This window comes from Meriones unguiculatus, chromosome 4 (genome assembly GCF_030254825.1).
Source record: "Meriones unguiculatus strain TT.TT164.6M chromosome 4, Bangor_MerUng_6.1, whole genome shotgun sequence".
Classification (NCBI taxonomy): domain Eukaryota; kingdom Metazoa; phylum Chordata; class Mammalia; order Rodentia; family Muridae; genus Meriones; species Meriones unguiculatus.
Genome location: NC_083352.1, coordinates 54,639,792 through 54,662,609, shown reverse-complemented (window position 1 = coordinate 54,662,609; position 22,818 = coordinate 54,639,792). Strand labels below are relative to the sequence as shown.

Genomic DNA, 22,818 nt, shown 5'->3' with positions numbered 1-22,818 from the left:
AAGTAAATCATATTTATCTTACTATGAAAGACAACCCCACTAAAGACAGGGTGAAAGGATTATAGGAGTGGCTGAGGACGCCACAAGAAAACGGTCCACAGAATCATCAGAGTTCATAGGGGCTCACAGAAACTGAGGCAGCAACCATGGAGCCTGCATGGGTTTGCACTAGGCCTTCAGTATACATGCTCTGTTTAGTTTGGAATTTTTGTGGGATTTCAAACAATGGGAGTGAGGGTATCACTGACTCTTTGCCTGCCCTTGGGACCCTTTTCCTCCTACTGTATTGCCCAGCCTTGATATGAAAGTTTATGCCTAGTCTTATTGCATCTTGTTATATCATGTTCAATTGATGCCTCTGGGAAGCCTGTTCTTTTCTCAAGGAAAATGGAGGAGCAGTGGAACTGGGGAAGAGGGTAGGTGGAGGAAAATTGGGAGGAGGAAAGGGAGTGAAGGTTGCAGACAGGGAACATTGTGTGAGAGAATAAAGAAAAAATAAATAGTTATACATTAAGAGAACAGGTGCATTTTAAAATAGCATGTATAATTAGGCTACTGTTGAGATCATATAAAAATGCAGCGCTATGTACTATCCCATATGCATATCAGGTTACATTTAGGGAGAATGGTTTGTTTAAGAGCAGAAATGCATGGGCATAAATGGTATAACATGCATAGCATTGAATGTCTTTTAATGGCTACCAACAGGATTTCTACTTTAAAAACATTGTGTATTTAACACTATTCCCCTCTTTAAAATTGTAGAAAATACAACTTCTGTTCAAAAGTAATTTCTATGACTTCCTGTACATAAAATTAATTTCTTTTTATTATTTCTTTTTCTCTCACATATTATGCCCTGACTAGATTTTCCCCTTGCCCATTTCCTCCTAGTCTCTCCCTGAACCTCCACACTTGCATTCACGCATCCCCCATTTCCTTTCAGAAAAGGGCAGGCCTCCCAGGGATATCAACCAAACATGACAGATCAATTTTCAACAAGACTGGGCACCTCCTCTCATATTAAGGCAACTCAGTATGTGGAATGGCAAAAGCTGGCAAAAGATGAAGAGAAAACCCCTACTCCCATCGTTAGGAGTCCCACAAGAAGACCAAGTTACATAATCATAATATATATGCAGAGGAGCTGGGTCAGACCCATGCAGGCAGGCTCCCTGGTTGTCTATTCAGTCTCCGTGAGCCGCTGGGTACAGGTTAGTTGATTCTGTGGGTTTTCTGGTGGTGCCCTTGATCACCCTGGCTCCTACAATCTTTCCTCCCCCTCTTTGGAGGATTCTCCAAACTCCATCTAATGTTTGTCTGTGGGTCTTTGCATCTGTTTCCATCGGTTGCTGGATGAAGCCTCCCTGATGAAGATTATGCTAGACTCCTGTCTATGAGTATAGCAGAATATCATTAGAAATCATTTTAGTGACATGTTAGTTAGTTAGTTGGTTAGTTAGTTAGTTAGTTAGTTTGTTGCTGGTCATGTTTGGTTTTATCCTAGGTCTCTGCAGCCTCTAGTTCCTAGCCCTCCCATCAGTGTCATGGGATGATTCTTAAGCTGGACCTGTTGGTCGGCCACTCCCACAATTTCTTTGCCACCTTTATGACAACACACCTTGTAGACAGGACAAATTGTAGGTCAAAAGTTTTGAGGCTAGGTTAGTGTCCCAATCCCTCCACGGGAAATGTTGCCTTAATTCCCTTTTCTAGGAGTCTAAGGTAGGGTCATTGTCATAGAATTCTCAGAGTTTTCATTGCACAAGGTTTCTATTTCACCCCCCGAAATGCCCCTCCGATTTCAGTAGTCTCTCCCACTTCTCTCTCCCTTCATTTTCCCAGTGGCCACTTGGTCACTCCTATTACTGTTCCCACCACCCCCAGTCCATCTGCAACATCTCTCTATTCGATCTCTCCTTCCAGGGAGGTTCGTGCATCCTTTCTTGAGCCCTCCTTGTTACTTAGCCTCTTTGGGTCTGTGGATTGCAGCATGGTTATCCTTTACTTTACAGATAATATCCACTTGTAAGTGAACACATACCATGTTCATATTTCTGGGTCTGAATTACCTCACTCAAGACAATTTTTTTTTCTAGTTCCATCCATTTGCCTGCAAATTTAATGATGTTATTTTCTTAATAAGTGAGTAATACTCCATTGTGTAAATGTTCCCCATTTTTCTTAACCATCCTTCATTTGAGGGACATTTAGGTTGTTTCCAGTTTCTGCTATTATTAATAAAGTTGCTATGAACATAGTTAAGCAAGTGTCCTTGTGGTAGGATGGAGTGTCCTTTGGGTATATGCCCAGGAATGGTACCAATAGCTGTGTTTGAAGTAGGCTGATTCCTAATTTTCTGAGAAACTACCATATTGATTTCCAAAGTGTCTGTACAAGTTTGTACTACCACCAGCAATTAAGGACTGTTCCCCTTTCTTTACATCCCCGCCAGCATCAGCTGTCACTTGAGTTTTTTATCTTAGCCTTTCTGACAGCTGTAAGATGGAATCTCAGAGTTGTTTTGATTTGCATTTCCCTGATCACTAAGGATGTTGAACATTTCCTTAAGTGCTCCTCAGCCATTAAAGATTCCTTTGTCAAAAATTCTGTTTAGATATGTACCCCATATTTTAATTGGATTATTTGATTTATTGATATCTACTTTATTGAGTTTTTTTATGTATTTCGGCAATTAGCCTTCTGTCAGATGTGGACGTGGTAAAAAATTTTTTCCCATTCTGTAGGCTGCTATTTTGTCTTATTGGCAGAATAAGACAAATAAACTGACAGAAGCTTTTCAGTTTCATGAGGTCCCACATATTAATTGTTGATCTTAGTGCCTGTGCTGTTGGCGTTCCTTTCAGGAAGTTATCTCCTGTGCCAAATAGTTCAAGGGTTATTCCCCCAAATTACTTTCTTCTCCTCCCCCCTGCTTTTAAACATTAAGAGAAACTCTTGTAGAGTAACTCGGCTTGCAAGTCAACTATATCACTTCCAGTTTGGTTTTTTTTCTTCCTCTGTATCAATGTCAGTCTTGCGCTCATAACTTTATAGCAAAAGTAAAGGCAGAATCGAGAAGACTTTCCTGAAGAGCACCACACCAGTGATGACTAGATGACCAGAACTATTTCAGGGTGCTTTGTCTAGAAACAGCTCTGCTATCACAAGGGCAAGTGCTGCGAACAAACGGAAAACACAGGTAAATTTTGGCCTACAAGTTATTCTAGAAAGATCATAAGATTTCTAGTCATCTCACAAAGAAGGATGGGTGTGTTCTAGAATATTTAAAGGAACATTTTCTTTCAAAAGAGAAAAGTAATCCTATAGAAGGACCTGATCTCTATGATGCAATGTCAGCCTCGCCTGGGGAGAAGGGAATGTGTAGGCTTGCCTCGGAGCCGTCTTTAGCATAATTTTCTTAATGATGCAAGGAGGTTAAGAAATCAATGATTTATCGCTATTTCCTTGTGTCTCAATATTTTCTCTTCTGCAAGTCTGGATTGGCCTTGAGATTTTTGTTTTGTTTTAATGATCTTGGTTACAACATGAGTCCAAAATCCCTAGTATTTTAACAAACTATCTGTTTTTAAAGATCCTGAGAATGTTTCTGAAGGCACATTACATGACACGTCGCATTACGTCCCATCTACACAGACTGTGCAGCTCATTTTAGAGCAGAAATGCTTCTGCGTGTGTGGTCATCTGCTGGTGCTCCCACACACATGCACACCTGTGAACAAGCCTTGTGACTGACCACCTTTGCTTCAGAGGTTTCTAGGCCATTGACTCTGTTTGTGTGCTGTCAGAGAAATTTCCTTACATAGCATTTAAAAAGAAAAAGCCAACCACCTCTCCTGTCACCTCTACTGCTACTACCATCCATGATTCTGACTTGGGACCACACTGAGAAGCCTTCCCTAGAGTACCTGGTTCATTTGCACATGTGAATGTGGGATCGGGGGCTGGGTGCACATCTAGATGTACAAAGCTAAATCAAACTCTGTCTCTCTTCAAACAGATGCAACTCTCTTGCCTCCAGGCTGATGAAAACAGGAACTTAAAAAAAATCATCTGGTAATCATACATACACAGGTTTCCTCAAATAATAGACACTTAAGCTAGGCCTGATGACGCATTCCTGGTGGTGCAGGCCTCTAAGCTCAGCTACTTAGGATAAGGTAGGAAATCACAAGTTTAAGGCCAATTCAGGCAACTTAGGGAGAACTTGTCTCATGATAAAAATTGCCAAAATGGATAAGGCCTGGAGAGGTGATTGAGTGGATGAGAGCACTTGCTGTGTAGGCATGAGGACATAAGTTTGGATCCCAGTAGCCACATAAAAAAACTACGCATCACTGGCTACACTCACCCCAGTGTTACCCAGTATTGTTGGGGCCAATAGACAGTATCGTCACTAGGCCATGCTAGCCAGCCAGCAGCCTGGCTGTATGAAACTGTATCTCAAAGAAACAAGGTGGGAAATGATAGAGAAAGACAACTGTTCTCTCTCTCTGAGCTGCACAAGTGTGCACACAGCCACATCCACCCACACATGTGCGTGTTTCACACACACACACATACAAACAAAAAAATCAAATAAATATAAAAGCAAAAATCTGAAAAGAAAGCTGAGGATATAGCTCAGTGGTAGAGTACTTGTCTAGTAAGTGCATGTTTAGTCCTTAGGACTATAGATATAAAAACAGAAGTTCAGGACAAAGGTTTGGACATGCATCAATCAGAGGACCTTTGGGGCCCAACAGCATCTCTGAGACATCCCAAAGCTCCACCCCTGTTAGAGGGGCTCATCCCTTTCACCTCTGCTTCCATGCCATTTAGTGTCTTCCTGGCCCTTGTCTAAACTCCACCCACCTCTTCTTCACGGCATAACTTCTGCATTCTCGTGGCTGTCTCACACAACCTGTCATCTCCTCTGCCCTCTTTTATTTCCAACCACTGAGCCTAACCACAACTGGAGGGCATAATAGGGCAGGGCCACCACACCCACAGTAGATTCTGCACACATTTTGTGAGCCACAGCTGAGTTTGAATACACTAACCATTGAGCCAGGCCCTAGGTCTTACATCTCGGCAATTAAAGACATATATTACAGAGCAACCCAGTATAAAAACTCCTACAGAAGGAGATTTTGGAAGATTTTTGAAAAATGGCATAAGGTGAGTGCCATGAAGACCATTCATTCACTTGACTGTTCAATCTTTTTTTTTTTTTTTTTTTTTTTTTTGGCTCTAAGCATAAAACTCTAACTTACTTACCAGAAGTGAATACCAGTCAAGATATAGGTTGCAGGATGTATTAGCATACAGGAACCTAAGCACAAGGAACCTAAGAAGGATGACTGAAAGTTCAAGAAAAGCCTGGAATCAGAGCCCTGAGCTACTTAGTAAGACCCTGACTGAAAATGCCAGTATCTAGAGATACAGTTCATTTGTAGAGTAGTTGCCTGACATACATACAGGGCCTTAGATTTAATCCCCAGTGCTGCATACACAGGCCTGTGTGGACTAGGACACACAGAGAAAGAGGCAGACAGACAGACAGACAGAGGCAGAGAGAGACAGAGAAACAGCTGGGAACACTGAACTATGTTCCTCTGACTAGATGAAGTCACATGGAAAGGGGACCCACACAGAAGCTGTGCTGGGTGGGAAGTACATTTCCTTTTGTTGATTGGTGGAGTCCCATCCATGTTGCTAAGCTTCCGTCAGCATGGCCTTACTGTGTCCCATGTCCAATTATCTTTGCCAGGCTTCCCAAACTTGGTATGGGAATACAAGTTATCTCCATAAAGAGGGGACTGTTAGTGTCTATGAACTTCAAAAAGATGTGATTTGTGGAAGACAACTTTGGGGAAAAACATGCCTCACCAATGCATTAAAATTATGCAGCCATATCTGAGTCATGGATTATCCACCCTAAGGAGAAATCTGTTGCTATCAAGTATGTGTTTATCTCTAATTTATTGACTGACTGTGAAGATCCTTGAAAGTTCCTGAACAAGCCAATGCCATCTGGAAACTTACACTGTTTATCAACATTTTAGTAGACCAGTTAAACATTCTTGACCCACAAGTTAGAATCCAGAGTGTCCTGGGATTTATTTTCCCAAGAAAAATAATTTTTAAAAAAAGTTTTGTTGTTGCATATTTACCCCCCAGGCAGCTTTTATATAGTAAGCTTGACATTCTAAAGTCTTGTTTAGGCTGCTGTTTTGCTCCTGAATGACTTTCAGAAGAATAACCAACTGTCCTTCATGTGAAAATGAAGACTATTAATTATGAACATACAACCTAACTGGGATATTCCAATGCATCTCATGCAAACTTCAGGAAACAATCAGTTTTCAAAAACAAAACAAAGAACAAATAAAACCAGTCTTTTGTATATGGTGAGCTCAAGAAAATGAGGCCTTTTCTATATCTTATGTTACAAAACATGATCTTTTCTGTGTCTTGGGTACCACAGTTTTAGTTTGTTCCTTGTGTTTTGCTCGGCTTGTTCCTTATAATTTTTATATAATCCTCAGGTTATACTATGTTTCCAGAAGGTGGTAGAGACAACCATCCTCCTTTACAAATGAAAATTCAAAATCTTAGGTAATTTGACTGAGCTTGATAGCAAATTCCTATTCTAGCACTTGGGCAGCTGAGATAGGAAGATTGGGAATTTGAGACAAACCTAGATATTACAGTAAGTTCTAAACCAGCTCGAGCTACAACATGAGACCCCACTTAAATAAATCAACCAACCACTAAATTAAGTGCCTCTGCCGTGGGTAAAAGGTAGCCTGGCCCACACTTTCCACAGTACTCCAAATGTCCACAGGGTAGAAAAGAGTTCTCTGGTCAAAGAAGATTAGGAAAGGGGGTTTTAAACAAGAACAACAAACCCAAACTAAAAGGTTATTATTTTCATTACAGACATCCCATAGTCTAGACATGTACTTTGCTAGTCTACGGCAGTCCTCAAACATGGATATAAAACCTTCCCATATCCAGAAATATCTCATGGCCTGAGTTCATAGGGTAGGCTCCTTATCATATCATAATTCAAAAAATGACTTCAAAAAATGATCCCTTAAAAACCTAGTTTATGAGAGCTGTTATGAAAAGCAAGAAAGAGAAGAAAGCTGCATTCTTGGCAAATTCTGTAACAGCTGAAGGGTCAGACAAGCACGTCAGTGGTGCTACACCAACCGAGGATACAGATGAAATCACTCTCTTCATCAAGCCCTGCCACTGGAGACAGAGTATATGGTATTTCCATCATCTTCGTTTGTTTTCTCACTTTCACTTCAAGCACAAAAAGAAGCTCAGCACATGAGTGGGTTCAGTTTATCTTAGGAAATACCCAACACCCAGAGAAGTCTCAAAAAACCTCACAGGCTGAAAATTCAACCCCACCAATGCAGCAATCAACCTAACAGTCTACAAAAGAGGTGCCTAATTCTGATCTCTAGACATAACAAATAAAACACAGTTATTTTAGCAGGCTGTCAGTGTTTGATTAAGTCAAACAGAAAAGTTGGAAAAAAAATTTTTCATAGAATTTAAGTTATTATGTCGTGGTATGAATATTAATATGTGTGTTCATTAATATTAATTAGCATGATTAATATTAATTATGCATGCGGTTTAAGAGCAACAGGGGAGGGTGGGGTGGGCCATGTCTGACCATTCCTATGTCAGTGACTCGAAAGGACTTTATTAAGGACATGCCCCTCTTTGATAATCCTATTGGTGTTTCAGACTCAGTGTTACTGAGATTCAGAGAGAATGCCTGAAAGACTCAGCCCTGTTCACTGTTATGAATAGAGGTTAGTAAAAAAAAATTCTCCAGTGACAGAATTTTCTGCTGTTTCTCCAAGCCAAGCATTAGTATTGCATTCCTCAAGGGATATCCAATCTACCATCTACCAAACAGGTCAAGTAAAGAAAGAAAAACACCACAAAGTAAGCTTCCCTTTATTCTTAGTTAAAACCCAGTACTCTAAAGATTTCTTTTTAAGAAAAAAAAATGTGTTTCTGTTGTGACTAAGCCTCCAAAGCAGAGCAGGTGCAAGCGGGTGAAGACTTGATGGTACACATTTAAATCCCAGCACTCAGAGGAAAGGGAAGAGGACTGTTGCAAGTTCAAGGCTAGCCTGGGCTTCATTTTGAGACCCTTTCTCAAAAGAAGAAGAGCAGGAGGAGGAAGAGGAGGAGAAGAAAGAGGAAGAGGAAAAAGGAGAAGAAAATGCATGTGGTGGTTTGAATGAAAATGGCCCCCACAGGTTTATTTGTTTATGTATAGTGAACCTATTTGGGAAGGTTTAGGAGGTGTGTCTTATCAGAGGAGGTGTATTTTGAGGCTTCAAGAGTTTGCTGCCGTCCACCATGGTGCCCTCTCTTTCTTCTGCCAGCAGTTCAAGACGTGAGCTCTCGGCTACTGCAGCCATCTCCAAACCTGGATGCTTAAGAAATGCATATAGTGTTTTGTTTTGTTTTGTTTTGTTTTGTTTTGTTTTGTTTTGAATAAAGTATACATAGAGCTAGGAAGATGGCTCATTTGATAAAACACTTGCCCCACACTCAAGCATGGAGACCTGTATTTGGATCTCTTTTACCCTTGATTAGAAACAAAATTAAGCCAGGTATGGCCATCCCCGCCAATGGTCCCTACCTGCAATCCCAACTCTGGGAAGGCAGAGATAGGAGAATCCCTGAAGCCTGCTGCCTGACCAGCCTAACCTACTCACTGAGCTCCAGGTACAGAGAGAGACTATGTCAGAAAGTAAAATGGAGAATGATAGGGAAAGATATAGGACCTCAACCTCTGACCTGCACACACACACACACACACACACACACAAGCATTCCTATACCCAGGACTTGACCAAGTAAGTGGACTTCCCATAATGGAATCTGTATATTTGTCAGATTTTTCTAGATGACTCTAAATAAATGTCAAAAGCAAGGGTGGCGTTCATGACTAACTATGTAACTAGTCTAATAAATGAAAAAGGTGGTCATGAAGAAAATATCTCCCTCCCCAGTGGTCACCATGGAGTCATTTGCATGGGGTTATTGCAGAGGCCATTAGAAAGCAGGTCATGATCAGTGTCAGTCAATAGAATCCAGGGAAACGACCCGCAGACTGGGCAATGGAGTATGGAACCTAGGTCACGCTCCGCACAGCTGCCTGACCCTGGGGCTGGGGACATCTGGGTCCACAGAGGACCTCTAGTTTCACTACAGTCACTGCATCACCACCATCAAATAATATTAAGAAAAACAGGTTTGTTCTCATGAAATTTGTAGACAGCATAATAAATAAATAGTTTAAATGAATGCTTGTTACCAGAAGAATTTGCTATTCCTTATTCAGCAATCAGACTTTGTGCTAAACACATGCAAATATGCTCACTTACATATTTTATAGCATTTGTATATTTTTTGTTAGGAAACATTTTTGTCTTTTTAAATTAAAGAATCATATGAATATTAATTTCTATAACCATTGCTCAGTGTATCTTCCATAATTATGTACTAACTTATTACTCATAACTAATAATCTTTCTTCACATGTTTGATTATAAAGTGAAATATAAGTGATTTTTATCTTTGCCATTGTGAAAGGCAAAAGTAGATATATATCGTTGTTTTAATTTATATTATTGTTTTGGTGTGGGGTAGGGTTTTTTGTTGTTGATGATGTTGTTGTTTTGTTCTGTTTGGATACTGCTGTACCCAGAACCCAGAGCTTTAACCATGCTAGGCAAGCACTCTGTAACAGAAATATAACCTCAGCAATGTGTCCCTTGAGTTATCAAGAAATGTGAAAATGTTTTGAGGTGGTCTTTCCTTTTAAAGTGATTACTATTTATATAACAACTTTATGTGAATTGTATTATTCAGTTGGGGGAAGAAAATACTAAGGATTGGACTCCGGGTCTCAACATTCAATTTTTCAGCAGGTCACTATTTTACGTAAGTTTTGCTCATACTCCTATGGAGAATGATGGACCCCATAGGTTATTTTAATTGCATTTGGAGTGACACTACTTTAAAATAACATTTTATGGTATGTGGGAAATTAAATGCATGAAAAAAAAAGTTTTACATATTCATTAAACCCTAAATCTAGCATTGTTGTCACTGCAGTCTTTTTTTCTTAGCCATTTTTATGAGAGTAAGATGGAATCTCAGGGTTGTTTTGATTTGCATTTCCCTGATGACTATGGATGTTGACCATTTCTTTAAGTGTTTCTCTGCCCTTCAATAAACTTCTGTTGAGAAGTCTCTGTTTAGCACTGTATGCAATTTTTTAAATTGGATTACTTGGTTTGTTGGTGTTTAACTTGTTGAGTTCTTTATGTATTCTGGATATTAGCCCTCTGTCCAATGTAAAGTTGGTGAAGATCTTTTCCCAGTCTGTAGTCTGTCGTTTTGTTCTGTTGACAGTGCCCTTTGCTTTACAAAAGCTTTTCAATTTCATGAGGTTTCATTTATTGATTGTTGATCTTAGAGCCTGTGCTGTTGGTGTTCACATGCTGGAGAGGATGTGGAGAAAGGCGAACCCTCCTCCATTGCTGGTGGGAATGTAAACTTATACAACCACTTTAGAAATCAATCTAATGTTTTCTCAGATAATTAGGAATAGTGCTACCTCAAGATTCATCTATACCACTCCTAGGCGTATATTCAAAATATGCTCCAATATAAAAGCACATTTGTTCAACTATGTTCATAGCAGTTTTATTTGTGATAGCTAGATTCTGCAAACAACCTAGATGTCCCTCAACCAGGGATTGGATACAGAAATTGTACATTTATACAATGAAATATTCAGCAATTAAAAACAAGGAAATTATGAAATTTGCAGGCAAATGGATGGAACTAGAAAAATTCATCCTGAGTGAGGTAACCCAGAAGTAGAAAGACACACATGATATATGCTCACTTGTAAGTGAATATTAGCCAAATAATATAGGATAAACATTCTAAAGTCTATAGTCCTAAAGAAGCTAAACAAGGAGGACCCTAAGGAATAGGCTTAATCCTCATTCAGAAGGGCAAAAAGGATAGACATCAGAAGCTGGAGAAAACAGGGAACAGGACAGGAGCCTTCCACAGAGGGCCTCTGAAAGACTGCCCAACAGGGTATCAAAACAGATGCTGAGACTCATAGCCAAACTTTGGACAGAGTGCAGGGAATCTTTTTTTTTAATTGATGTTTTTACTTTTTTAATATAATTTTTTATTTATTACAATTTATTCACTTTGTATCTCAGCTGTAGCCCCACCCTCATCCCCTCCCAATACTGCCCTCCCTCCTCCCTCCTTCATCTCCTCCCTTGCCCCTTCCCCAGTCCACTGATAGTGGAGGACCTCCTCTCCTTCCATCCTACCCCAATCTATCAGGTCTCATCAGGACTGTCTTTCATGTGGCCTGGTAAGACTGCTCCCCCATCAGGGAGAGGTGATCAAAGAGTCAGCCACTGAGTTCATGTCAGAGACAGCCTCTATTCCCCTTACTGGGAGCCCATTTGGAGACTGAGCTGCCACAGGCTAGTTCTGTGCAGGAGGTCTAGGTTATCTCCATGAATTATGGAAGAAGGTGGAAATAGAAAGACCTGGAAGGGACAGGAGCCCCACAAGGAGACCAACAGAACCAAAAAGTCTGGGCCCAAGGGTCCCGGCAGAAAATGAAGAATCAACCAAGGACCATGCATGGAGAGGACCTAGACCCCCTGTTCAGATGTAGCCTATGGGCACTTCAGTCTCCATGGGAGTGGGGGTGGGAGTCCTAGTAAAGGGAGCAGTATCAGTCTCTGTCATGAACTCACTTGGTTGCTTGCCCTTTGATCACCTCCCCTTGGTGGGGTGGCTTCACTAGGCCATAGAGAAAGAGGATCTAGATAGTCCTGATGAGACCTGATAGGCTAGGGTCAGATAGTAGGGGAGGAGGAAGTCCCCTATCAGTGGACTAGGGGAGGGGTATTGGGGGAGAAGAGGGAGGGAGGAGGGGACTGGGAGGAGATGAGGGAGGAAGCTACAGCAGGGATACAAAGTGAATAAGTTGTAATTAATAATAACAATAATAATAAAACTAAATCTAGGGCCCTCTGTTATCTTAGACATTCTCCTGATTTTATCTTATATCTGGTCTTAGGGATTACTCAGAGATTCTGCCTTACTTCTGACATTCCTAAAGATTTAAGAAATAAAACGGTCAGATCGCCAACTGATTTCATGAAAATGAAGGAGAAGCATAGCAGTCAAAAAATGAATGTATTAAACTTACCTGTGATAAGCACCTAATATTCAACAAAAGGCACAGGACCTGGGAGGTGGAGACAGGGAGTCAAAATGAAAGAGGTTGACATATGTTCACATGGGTCTGAAAAAAGTTACAACCTGATAGTGCAAGGGAGTAAAAGGAAGGACAGAAAGTGCAGAACATATGTCATGTCCCTGAAAGTAAACTTGGGAGGATGAAAGCTGGTTGTCTTCTCCATATCCTTTGGGAAGTCAGCCTGTCTCCCCTTTTATTTCTACCATATTTAATGCGGTTTATTTAAAAATAAACAAGGGCAGAAGGGCATGGAAAGCACAAGACACATAGAGGCTGGAGCTGTAATTGCTTCATGGCTGTTCTGACTCACAGTTTGTTGGACATGGCACGCTGCAAGCTGCCTTCTGTAGGAACTGACTAACCTGCAGGAGCAGGCCATGAACAGGCCAAGGCCAAAGAGAGGCAACACTGGTACTGATCACGGATCTCATTTACTCATGGCTAGACACAGCTCAGAGTGTATTATCTGAATGTTTGGCACATTCAATAAGATAAATCTGTAAAGCTGGTTCTGTACAGATAAAGTCTTTTTTTTCAACTACTTTCGATCCTCAGTTGGTTGAACCTGACCATATGATACTCAACAGAGGCTGGCATGTTTGCTGAGTAACTCAGAGAGGCGCACACGTGAGGCACTCCCACAGCAAGCCCACTGTTCATGGGCAACTACAGCTGCATCTCAAGAGGCTTTTTTCTCTTCAGGATTACTGTAGCTTTCATGAATTACTACAGTGTCTGCCTCCATGAGGCTGAAAGCATATAACCAATGTTAGAATGATGTTTCCTCCGAAAGAGGATATGCAAAATGTAAGCACCAGTTTCTTGAAGCATCTAAGAGTTGCCTCTTATAGGAGACACTAAAAGTTCTTTAAATTTAGAAATCCTTATTATAAGTATTTTTCTCCTCCCATTCTCCAACCCTTAGCTGCCTTAATTCTTCCTTCATATCTAGGGCTATTTGTTACTGTTGGTTTGTTTGTTTGTTTGTTTGTTTTCTCAATACCCTCAACTTATGGAACCTCCTGGCATGTTTGGTGTATTTTCTTTATCTTCTTCCCTATTATCCTTATCAGTTCAACAGATGTGGGATGTTAGAAGACAGAGAAGAATAAAAATCTCTAACTATCTTTGCTTCACCCAGTCTCGTCTTACTGAAGACATTACAGCTTTGCACACAAAAAGAGGACATCCCCATAGGCACCTGAAGCTTTTGTCCAGGATATGCCTGACAGCCCTCCCCCATTTCCTTCCTGTCTCCTACTGAGTAGAAGTCTCTCCAAGGAGCTTGGAGTGTTTTTCTTCATTGATCTGGGGATTCTAGAATTATGGTGAAGTTGAAATACTCCACAGCAGGAGTCAGACTTCCTCCATTCAGGCTCTCCATCTCAGAACAAATTGGATCAGAGCCAAAACTGTGTCCACCTGTGAAGAACAGGAAGCATGATTTAATGTGACTTGAGTCTATAGAGGATTGGGTTTTCCTGTAATAAGAAGCCTGGCCTTGGGGAGATGCTGCTGGTTTTTGCTCATCAGTTGATCTTGCGAAGCAAATGTTCCAGGGATCCATGTACAACAGGGTTCAGGAATGGGAGCCAATTTTGTCAGGTTCTTTGTTTCTGCAGACAAGACTGTGTGTTATGGCATTCTTTTAATCAAAGGGCCCAGAGTGACTGCCTTCTTTGCCACAACACATAAGGCTGTATGTGACTCTGATTTTCAAAGTCTTTCTCATTTTCAGGTTTATTGTCAAATTCGCCTGCCTCCTACATACTTATGTCTGGAGTCTGATCCCCAGGTAGAACAACTGACTAGCTAAAAGAATCTTGGGTTCTAATCCTTATGCGCCAGGAGTGCTAACTGGACTGCCGGTCTTCAGTGACCAGGCCCTTGCTAGATTGGCCTGACCATCAGTAAACTAAGTAAATTTATTTTCCCTCTCTAAAGTCTGTGTTAAAAGCCTTATGTAAACCCTGACATCTGTTTCTGTATCCTGAGAGCTGATGCCGCTTTCTCTTTCTTCTTTCTAATGACCTCCACCAACAATGAAAACCATGACCATTCCACCACTTTGCTGTTCCACCTAAGCCTGCTAAGAAACACTCTTATAAATCACTCCCCACTGTCCTAAATTGGTTGCCTGAGATCTTCTGAGATGAGTTCTGTTCTGCCTTGCCAGATGGACAGATGCCAGAGTTCCTGCATCCAAAATATAAAGTAGTAACGCTCTGCCTCCTTGTTAGCATGTGATATAAACACCAGTAAAACTCTAAATAGAAACCCTCAATACAAGATCTTGTTTTCATTTGACACAAGATCAATGTTTTCATTTGACAGATCTATGTTGCACAAGTCTTTCAGTTTATATATCACCAAAAGTAAGGTCTTTGAAGTTTTATTCCTTGACCAAGTTCTAACTGCAAATTCTGAGGGTCAGGTTTAATCCTTAGCGTCTATCCATTTTGCTGTCCTCTGTCTCCTGGACCATTTTAATCCATGATACTCCAAACTGGCTCACATAGTTTGGAGTAGCTTATGTAGACTTCCCCACTTATCTTCAAGGCTGCTACTCTCTGCTATCATAAGCACTCACAGGCTGTGATCTCCATGAAAGCAGTTAGACATACAAGTTTGAATATATTCAACACAGACCTTTTTCCAACTACCCCAAAGGGATCTACTTGTAAGACTTACTTAAGGTGCTCTTGAAATCTGAGGTTACGCGTCCTTTCAGATCCACAAACCATCTTTCTTGCTTCCTTTAATTAGAGAAGTTATTTGCCATTGTCCTCCTGTAATGATTCTCTTGATCCATCTGTCCCCAACACATAAATTCTTCCACAGTGGTAATCCTGGTTTCAGAAACCTCCACATTTTTTTCCTGCTTTAACGGTGACCCTCCAATAGCCATAACAGGCCTGTGTCAAACAGGCCCCAACTCCCTACGTCATATGGATGGACACTTATCAAAGTATTTCTTGTGGCCTAATGATTTTATCCAAAGCACAGCTGTGCATTATTCTTTGGATCCAAAATATAACATATTTCTTCCTTCTATATAAAGTAAATTAAGTCAGGTCAATTTGCACCTGCTTCCCAGCATATCTCAACATGGCAACCAAGCTTAGAGAAACAGATTTGTCACCAAGAATTGCCTTTAAAAACTCTCTCTCTCTGATTTACTAGACGTTCATTAGAGCAGAATACAGTGCTCCATATTGTGCTTGCTGAGTAGAGTGAGCTTCCTGACAGTCTTCCAGCAGTCTGAAAGCAAACGGCCACACACAGAATATTCCCTAGAAGAGAGTGAAGAAGGAAAACTAATCTTCCTTGAACATCAGTGTCTCTGAAACCATAAAATTCAAAAATCTCTCTGGAGTGTCCCCTCACTGCGGTCAGAACTGTTGAGTCTCCATCGTAAGAAACCATGTTGCTCATGTGCTACTGCCCAGCCCACCTCCTGGGATGCCCTTTCCTCGTTGCCCTCCTTCAGTAACAGGTTGAGACAGTGAAAACATTCTGGGAGGTGGCAGGAGAGGAAGACTGAGTTTTGAATGCCATTCTTCAAAATGTACTTCTCCATTTCCATACCTCAAGAGCAGATGCCTTAGTGCTTTGTGGAGAGCCGTGTAGTTAGGGCATGAGGATGTATGGACAAAGAATGGTCAGTACAGCAACTAGGAAAGCTGGGGCAAATGCAAATGAATTGTCCAATTTCTGGGGTCCTAATGAGTGGTGACAGAGAAGTGTTACAGAAGTGACTCCCTGAATTAGCACCATGCTTTCTGCACCGATGCCTCATCAACATAATTTTTTTCAGAGCTCTCTCAGCTCTGTATACTGTCCCCAGCCCTAATCATGGCCTACTTACATCATCTTTTCCACATCTTTTGGGTGTGTATCAGCACCCAATAATCATGCTGCATCCCGTATTCCAGACAACAATGCCAGAAGTAGATGCAGGTTTCAGGCATTGGCTGAAAGGGCGAGGTTGTGAAACATACATATTTATATTTGAGAGGAAAATGCTAGACGGATGAGTCCTACCTCCTTTGGCTGCTTTGTGGAGTTAGCTCAGCACTGCACTTCCAGATATAGGGTAATTAGAAATAATGAGTTGCTGGGATTACCCCAAGTTTTCTGAAGACCTGGAGTGTGCCCCAGTCATACTGGCTTTGAAGACTATCATTCGTTAGTGAAAGAATTAAGTTATACTAACTCATGGGTACATATCCAGAGATCATCTTAAAAGATGGTCGCGACACCACGTAAGTAATATGTGCATAATAAAGAAATAATGATAGGCAATAAATAATAGTGGATACCATGAAGCCATGCCAACAGCTGTGCAAAAAAATAATGAGTTGTGGAGCTATACATGTTTGTAACTGCCTTAACCTAATATTGTTATCCTTCTGGTTAGGAGCTAGGAATTCATTTAAAGGCTGAAGAATTTGGTATCAGCTGTTCTCTCTCTCTCTCTCTCTCTCTCTCTCTCTCTCTCTCTCTCTTTCTCTCCTTAAGAAATGTCATAAGTAATGGTTATCATATGTAACTCTGTCTGAGTAGATGGTGCCTTAACTCTCACAAAGGATCTGCAGTCTCTTTACCTCTTGGCTTAGGTCTTGCATTTGGCGCCTTGTTTTCGACCATATCAGTACACATTGGTCTTCTTCAGTATGTCTTGAAACTTATGAACTGTGTTGTTATTTTTTTAAAAGATGCAGAGAAATCTGTGGTTTGTATTTAAAAAGTAATAATAACACTGTATTCATGGGAGCTCGCACAGCTATAACAGTCCTGGGAAAGCCCCAAAGCCCCAATTTGCTGCCCCAAGACAAAAAAGGGGGTTGGCTACCCTAACTGAGTGTGTTCTGCCAAAGATTTATTCTTATCTAAAAACTGCTCATGTGTGTATTATCCATGTTTGAAATAACTTTCTCCAGTTTGGAGAATCATAAAGCAGTGATAAACAAATGGAACTCTCGTAACAATCCCCTGGGAAGCGTCGTGTACACTTTTACGAGTGTTTGTGAAACAGTTTCATTTTGTCCTTGCTTTTGCACTGGAAGCTCCTGCTGCTTGTCCACAGGTTCAGACATAGCTTCAGCCCTATTCTGTATTATTTTCACTCTTAATATTTTAAGAAACCATAGGAATAGAACTTAGAACCAGAGGGAAAAGAAGAAGAAGCCAAAGTACAGTGACATGAAAGCAATCCTAGTAACAAAGGCTCCCCTTGTCTTCAAAATGCAGGTTCCTCCATCGGTTTCCAGATCTCACTCCATTTGCTCCGTGTGGGAAAATCATATGTGAATGAGCCACAGGGATTGCCCAAAACTGAATACAAGAATAAAGGGCAATAGCAGCCACGTTGGCAACAGGCTGTGGGTATTTGAAACACAGTGCGTTTTAGATTCCTCATATATGAGGGAAACAGAGCCAGTAAGCACCAGTGCATGGACGTAGTGGGGCTGATTGATTAGGAGCACATGATTAAAGGAACAAAATAAGAGCATAAACTGCTATCAGCCTTGGCGCAGAGTCCTTGCAACGCATCTTTTAGATACTTCAGCCCTAATTTCCAGGGGAAGATGCTTAGTTGGGGGAAAAAACTTTCACAAAACATTACTTTAAAACATCTCTACCTAGAAAAAGCACAAAGGATTGAAATTGTAGCTATACTTCAGGTTCACACACTCTCTATCACAAACACTATATAAATAAACACGTACTGTTTCTTTTTTTCTTCCGCAGCAGCTACATGTGGCATTTACCACAAAGGCCTTGAGAATCAGGGAAGGGAAAATGATTTATCTTCATTATCATCCCTCCACACATGCTTTTTGTAATCGTGAAGACATTCTCCTTACAGCTTCACAAGGAAAATAACAGGGCTTGGGGGCTTGAGTGTCGGTATCTGGCCTGAGTCCATTTGGTGGCAAAAGGAATTCTTAAGTACTGACATTACATTTCAACAGGGCATGAAGAAGAGATTTACATTCCTTCTTGGATTAAGTTTTGCTCTTTATATTCAATCTTTTCCCATAATCAAAAGCACGTGTCCCACACCTTGCCAACTCTGCCAATGGCAGACTAACTGACAAGAACAGCATGAGAGCAAGCCTCGGGGCAGATCTGTGAGAGGTCTTGGGACTAAAAGACCAGTTTTTGCAATGCCAGCCTGAGGAGGACTTGTGATTCTTCCTGTACTATCTTTGAGGTGTCAGTAACAAAAGCACTGAATGTCAACTGTTCTGAATCCCACCAGTGACTCCCTTAGAAAAACACGCATGAAGAAATCTTTGGTTTTAAATAATCATTGCCTTGTGGTCAAAGGGGAAGAATCTACAGTCAATTTATGAGGTCTTTGACTTCATGTTATGGATGAAAACGTTTGTAGCTAGCTGGAGAAAGTAATTTATGGTGTAGCACTTAAGGGAGGGACAATAGTCTCTCTCCCTTCCTCTCCCTCCTCCCTTCCTCCTTCCCTCCCTCCTTTCCCCACTTCCATCTTTGTTCTTGGCTTTCATTTTTTCATTTTCAAGACTGCTACAGTATTTTTTTAACTTAATGCATACATATTCCTTGTGGCTTTGAGTTTAAACTGGATTGTATTTCAAGAAGTCAACTTTAATTTTGTAACAAAAGAGGCCATACTCGGGCTAGGAAGGTAGCTCAATTGGTAGAGTGCTTGCCTAGCATACATAAAGCTTTAGGTTTGATCTGCAATGCTGCATAAACTAGGAGTAATAGGCTGTGCCTATAATCTCAGGAACTGGAGGCAGAGGGACCAGAAGTCTAAGGTCGTCCACAGCTATATAGCAAGATTAAGGTCAGCTTGTACTACATGAGATGCTGTCTTGCAAATATGAAAAGAATCTGCAATCAGAGATTTTACCTTCATTGTGTGCTCCCTCTCCTGTCCTTTCCTCACTCTGACTGGCTGCATATATGTTCTCAGATGCTTAAGCCCTTCTCTCATTTTAGGACTGAAGGAAAAAAAAAGAAAAAACATACTAGGAAATTTTAATGAATAGACTCCAAATTCTCAAACCATAAGAGAAAATTCATGCAGAAGGGGGTAGCTCGCTGAATTAAAAGACGAGTTTGAGACATTCGATCCTTAATAACAAAGGACAAGTCAACTACATCTCTTTCAGTGAAGGGCTCTTGGAGAATGAGGACTTTAAAATTACAAAATATTTTTTTAACGCTTCCCACCTAATTCATATGACCCTAACTTTGAAGTAACATCTTCCATGCGATGTTCAACAAATTTCCCAAGTTCTTCAAATCTCGGTGACCTGAAGGGTAAAGTGGGGACACTTATAGAACCCTCTTAAAAGACTGTTATTGTATACTGTTATATATAGTGTGTGGCCTATTAATAATCATTTCTCTCAGTAAGTGACAACTCTTCTCATTACTACTTTTTTTTTAAAATAAGAAGCAGCAAGAAATGTGATCACAGTATCTCTACCTACTGTATTACTGCCTGGCTTTCTTTTGACTACAAGAGGAATGGGAGAAGAGAGGAAGGCTTAAATGGCATTTTTAAATCCCTGCTATTGCTTTGCAAAGAGATCAGCATCAAGGTTCTGCATTTTTCTTATGGAAGAAGAAAACATACTTCTGATAAGACCACAGAAGGGAAAGGATGAAAGGTTGTGTGGTGGGCTGGATTGTCCGAGAAACTCTGGCGACTTTATTGCCTGGTGATCTCAATGAAGTCACTTTCAGTCCATGTCTCAATTTCCTTTTCTGTAGCATGGGCATCATAATAGGTGCCCGCAAGTGAGTGAAATACCTTGTCAACAGGCTTTGGAAAAGGTGAAGAACAGTGTGTTTTGGTATATATTCAGACTCCATGCCACATTCCTGAAGATAGCAGGAGACTTTAAGTGTTTCTCCTCTGTACCGGTTAATCCTACTTTTAGGACACTCTAGAGACAGAAACTTTGGACACTGTCATTAACAGTTACTGACTTTCTAGGGTCATAGGGTGCATTCTCTTATAGATAACATAACACAAAAGCACATCAAAGTGTCTTAATTGTCTTTCAGTTTCAGTCTCTACTTAACCCTTTTGATGTGCAAAAAGGAGTATGCCAAGACCAGTCATATTCTGAGAATAGGAATAAGTGTGAAATCTCTTCTAAATATAGTGGCCATGCATGGCATGAGGTTAGCTTCATTCCATTCCAGTTTTGAATGACATCAGAGGTCAAAAATGTCACCTGTCACCTCTGCAAAGCCACAAGAATGAGTTTTGTCTTCCAAAGAAAAATACTAGCTGCAATAAAATGTGTTTATTTATTTACAAGCTTCCTTCCTGCTTAACCCATCACTTGTGCCATCTGACAGGTTGTTCTAAATCCTACTGAGCCTTTGTTTTTTACATAGATGTTTTGTCATATCCTTTGATGCATTTCCAGAAGCCAATACTAGTCATCGTTTTATTCAATATCCAAAAGATCTGAGAGGTCAGTGTGTTGTGGGCAGCTTTTAGGGACATAGATATCTCTAAAGGACATAGAGCATACCTGGGCCTTTGTTTTTGAGCATCTGTTATGTGTAGGTATATACAAGGCACTGCACTGAGCTATGACTATGGATATAATATAACATATCCCTTTGGTCACCTATCAGCAAAAGGACCACATTACACAAAGACACAATTATATTCGATAGGTGATGGAGAATCATAGTCTAAAAACAGAAGAAAACTGCCCAAGGACAGAGACAAAAAGCAAAGATTTGAAGGATGACTAAAAAGAGTTACAAAGGCCCTGAATAGTTGAGGGTTTAAAATGAATGAGGAGCTGAAAGAAACCCAGCAGGCTGATGGGAGGGAGTTAGAGGAGTAAGCAGGGGACAAATCATACATGTCTTGTTTGACATTTCAATGACTCTAGCTCTTAATCTGATTGCAACAGGCAGCCACTCAGTCGTTTTGAAATGGGACATGACCTAATCCAGTCTGCACATTAAGAGAAAACCAGTCGTGGGGCTTTTCTGTTGTCTGGGTTGGAAAGTCTAGGGGGTTAGGGTGCGCTGCTATCAGCAGGGATGGGATGAACTGTTCTTCACACCGTGTGGAGAAACTTTCATCAGAGCCCCTGGAGATATCTGGCTCCTAACAGCCAGAGAAAACTGGAGGAGTTGCAGCTAAGGAGGGGTGTTAGAAAGAACAACTTCCAAGAACCTGGGTCCACTTCGGGTCTAGTCTTTCATGAAAGTTCTAAAACCACCAGACTTAACTGTCACCAAACTTAATCATAAACAGAAACATGATGCTCCGTAATGAGAAACATGGTTCTCCTAACCAGAGACAGTAGAGTATGTTCCTTATGCCCTTTCCAGTAGGGCGTGATGAAACTATGCAAATCCATCCAGTCATTTTCCCAACCCAGAGCTCAAATGTTTAAGATCAGTGCTCAGCGTGCTGACACGGAACAGAACAAATGAACCAAATGTAAGCCACAAACCACCCTGGCTCCATGCTAACAATATAGTCAACAGACTTGATTAATGATACTTATTTTGTTTTTGCTTTAATGGCATGTTATGATTTGACTTCAGAATGTCCCCCTCAGGCTCATGCCTTGAAAATTTGGTCCCCAGCCATATGGCAGTATTTTGCCAAGCTGTGGCATCTTTAGCAAGTGAGGCCTAGCTGGTAAAAGGTGGGTACTATTCTTTGGCATCTTTCCTTCATCCATCTGCCCCCTTACCGTGGAGTGGGAGATGGGCAATTTCAGTGGGTCCAATATCTACCCCAGACATCTGTGGCACTACAATAGGACCCATAGGAAGGTTTTACACTTTCATGGTGCAAAATGAAAATTCCACTTTCCTTACCATGAGGAATACTCCACAGGTAAGCAGACACAAGAAATTCAAAAGAAAATAATTCAGCCTGCAGTCAAATCCCAATGAGCATCTTGGTATATCTCTTGCTGACATAATGACCAAGAGGAATCAGAAACCAGACGTTAGAAAACCTGTCCAGCTACCAGGCTGTCAGGGTTGCCAAGGAAGCAAATAGGAATAATCAGGCATCTAAGAAGACAGCAATGGCTGCTGCTAAGACCCCCATAAGGGCAGCACCTACACAAAGATTGTGAAACATGTAAGTTCTCTGCTCCCCGAGTTGGTGGAAAATACTGAATTGGTAGATCCAATTCATCTACAGCACTAGGGGCAGACCTTTGAATGTTATAGCCCAGCCCAGCCTGGTCTGTTCTCAGCTTCCTGACCTGCCAGTATATGATCATGCCATCCTAGAGACCCTGCTGCTGCACCATGATGGACCACACCTTCTAAAACTATGAGGAAATATAATGCTTCCCTTTCTTATGTTGTTTCTGTCAAGTGTTTTGTCAAAACAAAGAGAAAATAACTGGGATATGATATGTAAAACAAAACAAAACAACAAAAACAAAAACATTGTTCTT

The 22,818-nt window shown here is 40.9% G+C and overlaps 1 protein-coding gene across 5 annotated transcripts in view; it reads left to right on the top strand.

Annotated features, from left to right (window-relative positions):
* Positions 1 to 22,818, top strand: part of Palld (palladin, cytoskeletal associated protein) — a 407,054-nt gene that overhangs the window by 125,086 nt on the left and 259,150 nt on the right. The gene's annotated exons all lie outside the window — the stretch shown is intronic.